General features: G+C 44.6%; 1 pseudogene; it reads right to left on the reverse strand.

The window, feature by feature from the left end:
* Positions 1 to 1,015: 1,015 nt before the first annotated feature.
* LOC115063364 lies at positions 1,016 to 1,158 on the reverse strand (annotated as a pseudogene).
* Between the last annotated feature and the right edge of the window lie 4,022 nt (positions 1,159 to 5,180).

Here is a 5,180-nt window from a genome sequence, read left to right on the forward strand (position 1 = left end):
GGGAGTGGGTGGGTAGGGGAGCAGAGGTGGGGGGGAGGAGTATAGGAAACTTTCGGGATAGCATTTGAAATGTAAATAAAGAAAATAATAATAAAAAAAGTGAAAAAAAAGGAAACACTTCCCAGAAGACATTACCTCACTGATGTTCTTAGTCATCGCATATTTTTCAGCTACACCACAGATTCTTCACACAAATGGCCTGGTAGAGTTTTTGATTCCCCTGGGAAACTTCATAACCTGGCCTCCATTGTCTACACTGTTTTTAACATTCTTATCTTCCAAGCTCCTACAGAACTGTGTGCCAGTTCTAGCCCAAAGTGCTAATGTCTTTCTACAGTCCTCCCAAAAACACAAGGTCATGTCTGTGACAGCAACATCCCACAATCTTGGTGCTAATTTCTGTCTTAGTTAGGATTACTATTGTGATGAAACATGGTGATCAAAAGCAACTTGGTTAGGAAAGCGTTTGTTTGGCTTAGACTTCCACATCACTGTTCATCACTGAAGGAGGCAGGAGCTGATCCAGAGGCCATGGAAGAGTGCTGTTTACTGCTTTATTCCAAATCACTTATTCAACATATATTTTTCTTTTTTCCCCCAAGGAGAACACAGATGCAGTTCCCCACTACTCAGAGAAAGAAAGTAAATACACATAGTGTAAAAATAAGTTATATTTTATTATGTTGATGGCTATCACACAAGGTTTACATTCTAAATTCCTAACTATGATCCTAAACCTGTCTTCCCAAGGCTGCTGACCCATGTGACATGACTTGGCTGAAGGTGAGATTTAGTCCCTAATTCAAAGTTCAGGATTCTGTTGAAGATTCTGTAGCTACAAGGCAGATTAAGGTGACGACTCTCCAGATGTGCAGAGCAGAGCATTGTTCTTGGGCTCTGTCCAGTGGGTGACTGTGTCTGGTTATCTTCAGTGAGTGATGTTACTAAGTTCTGGTTATTAAATGTAGCCTAAGCTATTTTTACACATCTAAAAGGCATTTTTTTACTATGCTCTCAGCTACTCCTTCAAATTATGCAGTTGAGTTTTCCTCTGCATAATTGGAGAAATCACAGAGGTCAGTTCATCTAGGTAAGGGGTAACCCTATCCCTGGGAAAACCACCTTCGCGATCATGGCACCTCCCAATCAGGTAAATGGTCAGACTGTTTTGTTTTGTTTTGTTTTGTTTTGTTTTTTTTTCACTTGTTTGTGGGCTAGGCACTCCCACATTGACCACAAATTAGGAAAATGCCCTACAGACTTGGCTACAGCTGATCTTGTGGAGACATTTTCTCAGTGAGACTCCCTTCTCTCCAGTGACTCTAGCTTGTGTCAAGTTGACATAAAACTAGCAGGCACAGCAGGGGCCAGTCCCTTGAGGAATGAAAATAGTATCCCTGACTATAGCAGGGGGTGGGCAGCCCTTCCTGATAGATCTCTGGGGTGAACTGACTAGTCTTGACATGATAGGGTGGGACAGGGAGTAGGCTCTGAGGCTGAGACAAGGGAAGAAGGCAGAGACCGGAACAAGTCAGTCTGTGACAGGTGATAGAGTGCATGAAGATTTTTCTGATTTTGAAAGAGCTAGAGAAATGGGGAGTGGGTGGACAAAATCTGTGAGAAGGTGAGTGAGAGGGGAGGAAACCCAGAGTGCTTTGTGAAGAGAAGTCCAAGCTCACCACAGATTGACATCAGAGCCCTGACGCAGACACCGTGTGATGAACGTTGACCAGAGTCCTCAGTCTCTAAGCTTGCTGTGCTGAGGATACAGACCAAGAACCCCAGCTTCTGCCCTCTCCCACAGACTCCAGACTGTCCCATGTGGCCCATTACAGGCAAGCAAGGAGTTCATTTCTTGCTACACCCACCCGACAGGTCAAAAAGCCTGGGCACAGTCCTGAGGCAAAAAGTTCCCCTGGAACCATGGCATCCTGTATAACAAATGCTTCTCCTGGAACCGTGGCATCCTGTATAACAAATGCTTCAATGTCCTTGCTTTAGTTGGNAAACAGATCTGTGTGCTTTCCCTTAATATTGCTTTATTATACATGCTTCTGAGGATTAAATTTTTGACATATAGCTAAGTTAGATTCTTCACCAGTCCTAGGCAGCCAGTCCTTGAGCCGACCCTGGGCATGGATAGTTAAGTCACTGCCCTACACAGGAATTTACCATTATCTAGGAAGAAGGAAGTTTGTGATCTAAGGAGGAACCACAGTACTTAGAACTATAGATAGCTGAGTTATACCCATACACAAGAATTTACAATGGCCTAGGGGGAAGGTGGACTAGAATAGACTAGAATAGGAACTATGGCAAGGGCACGAAGCCCTTGCCCCTGACTTCTAAGATTAAGCTGACCTTAGGTGGGGCTGCAGTTGTTAACTTTGAATTTTATCCCAGTTGGTTCCTGCCAGTCCTTCATGTTTGCATTCCTCTGTTTTATGTAAGAATCCGATAACCTCATTGTACCTTGCCGGTGTGACACCTAACTTCCCTATTTATTTCTGTATAAAAAGTTTGATGCTCGATTTGACAAATTACTTTCAGATCCAGCACGCTCCCTTGTGTCACGTCTGTTTGTCTCCCCTCCTTCTCACTGCCAACTCTATGCCCATTTGTCCGAACCCCTGATTCCCACAGATTGAGGGGGGCCAACTAGGCCCAGTCTGTGGCAATTTGTCATGTGATTTTATAGCATTTACCTCAGCCATCTGTCTCTGTAGTATTAGGTAACAATGAAGGTGAAACCAACAGTCACATTGAAAAAGTGAAACATAAAAACATAAATTCTAGGCCTTTAGGCCCAGGCTTGAGAATGTGACCTTTGTGGCTCAATGATCCAAGGCATGCTAATCATAAAACAGATAGCGACATTTCTCCACCCACCCACTTCCTGGGTTCGGGGAGTGTTTGTTCAAAGAAAGTTATCCTGACCCACCCACTTCCTGGTTTCGGGGAGTGTTTGTTCAAAGAAAGTTATCCTGACCCACCCTGACCGCTCCTGGAACCCGCTATGCAAATGTGCTGTCTTGACTCCCACTTCCTCGTAACTGATACTTTTGGTATTTTCCAACAACGCCCTCCCCATCACCTTGAGTTGTGGTTTCTTCATTTAAATACCCCCCTCAAACATTCAGGACCCGTGGTCCTCTAACCCTGTGTGGTGTATGACTGTGGGTCACAGAGCACGCCTGGATTAAAAGTCCTCTTGCAATTTGCATCAAGACCGTTTCTTATGAGTGATTTGGGGTGTTGCCTCTCCTGAGACAGAACGTGGGGGAGTCCTCACATTGTGGGTCTTTCAACATCAGAATATACCCATTTTTACTATGCAGTCTCAGCTTTCGGGAACATTCCCATAATGCTTTCTGCCAGAACACCTGGTATCCTGTCCCAAGGGTGCTGGACCTCACTGTACAGCCTCAAGCTAATGGAATGTCATGAAATTGAATGGTTACATTTCTTATTTCCTGGCAGAACTTACAAGGACATCTGTGCTGGAAGGTGCATCCTTCCTTAATTCTCTCAACTAGCAAGCCCCACAGCAGAACAAAGGAAAAAGCAATTCTGTTCTGCCTACAGGAAACTGTAATGTCAGTTCTGTAGGAAGCAGGAATCAGAGAATCCTGGTCATAGGGAAGAAGGAGTGTCAAAGAGGCCAGCTAGTTTAAGTAAGAAAATAGAAAGTGTATTCACCCATGTTATCTTGTTTGTTGGAGTTCTAGGCATTCTTTTTAAAATTTGTTTATTTTTATCTTATGTATAAGACTGCCTGCATGTGAATATGTACAGCCACATGCATGCCTGATGCCTAAAGAGGGATAAAAAAGTGTGGCCTCCTGGAACCGGTGTTACAGATACTTAGGAACTGCCATATGGATGCTGGGACTCAAACCTAGGGCCTCTGAAAGATCAGCAAGCGCTCTTAACTGCTGAGCCACCTCTGCAGCCTCTTTCTTCAGTCCCTCCACATGTTACATTAATGACTTTTGAAAAACTAGTGTCCCAAGGCAACAGAGAGCAGGAGAGGATCAGAGGCTCATTATGGGGGGCTGTGGACAGTCTCTCCACCATCACATACACATATACAGTGGCTGGCAGGACAGGCTTTAAACAAGAAATCTTTATTACTGAGGACAAGTCATGCTAACCTTAGGGTAAAGACCCTTTCTTCCTCCTCAGACACAATCCCTCCCCGACTCCCAGGAAATCTCAAATGGACTTCAGGGACCTAGATGAAAGCTGTCCTTAGTTCTGCAGTTGCCACATGACTACACAGGGCTGAGGGCTGGCTGAAACTGAGTAGCTGCTATTTGACTTATCAAGATCCATCCACCTCCTTCAATCCATTAGACAGTCTGTGTCAGTGTCTCTTTTAGGTGTCCAGTTTCCTGCTTGCACTCCTCCCAGAGGAGTTCAGGGTCCTGAGAATGTGTCTGACAGTCATGTCAACTCTGTGTGTCTCTCCCTTATTTCTTTTAAGGAACTAAAATAGCAGAATAAACTCCATTTTGTTTTCAAGACTCCATTCTAAGTTGACTTGCCCTTGGAGAGGCATGGCCCCTACTCTTGAAGACTGAGAAAAATCATGAAGTGTCCCTGGCAGTTGCAAAACTGACTAGCTGCAGCTAGCTGATAACAAGAGTAGGCTAAGAAAACATAAGTCATTCCCAGGTCAAGATGTTCCTTTTTGATGTATGGACCCTACTTGTGGTTTAAACAGGTGCTATAAAGGCCAACATTCCTTTACCCTCTCATGTAAGGCCAAGTCTTGGAAAGCCCTGCTTGTGGTTTTTTCCTTTATAACCCTCTCCCTCTTCCCCTAGACCTTGGGGCTGCTCTCCTATCCTGTTGGATCAGGGAGGTTTGTGGCCCAAGCTCAAACTTGATTATAGACTCTCGTGTACTTGATTGGAGTTGTGGTTCCTGGTGGTTTCTTTGGAGCTTTAGAGATCTGAGCACAACATCTGCAATCATCAGCCATTTACAACTCATTGTCTAGTACAATGGCTTTCCTGAGTCAGGGAAAGCCTGACTGCCTAGTCTTTAATAACTTAGAGGCAGGTCCAGTCCCACCCAATTCCCCACATCACCCCTATACTATCACAGGTTTTATTTCCTGTCCCAAGAGGCACTGGTATGTGGGCAGATCCAGACAAGCACCTAGACCCCTCCTC

The sequence above is a fragment of the Mus pahari genome, unplaced genomic scaffold (assembly GCF_900095145.1).
Source record: "Mus pahari unplaced genomic scaffold, PAHARI_EIJ_v1.1 scaffold_13381_1, whole genome shotgun sequence".
In the NCBI taxonomy this organism is placed as follows: domain Eukaryota; kingdom Metazoa; phylum Chordata; class Mammalia; order Rodentia; family Muridae; genus Mus; species Mus pahari.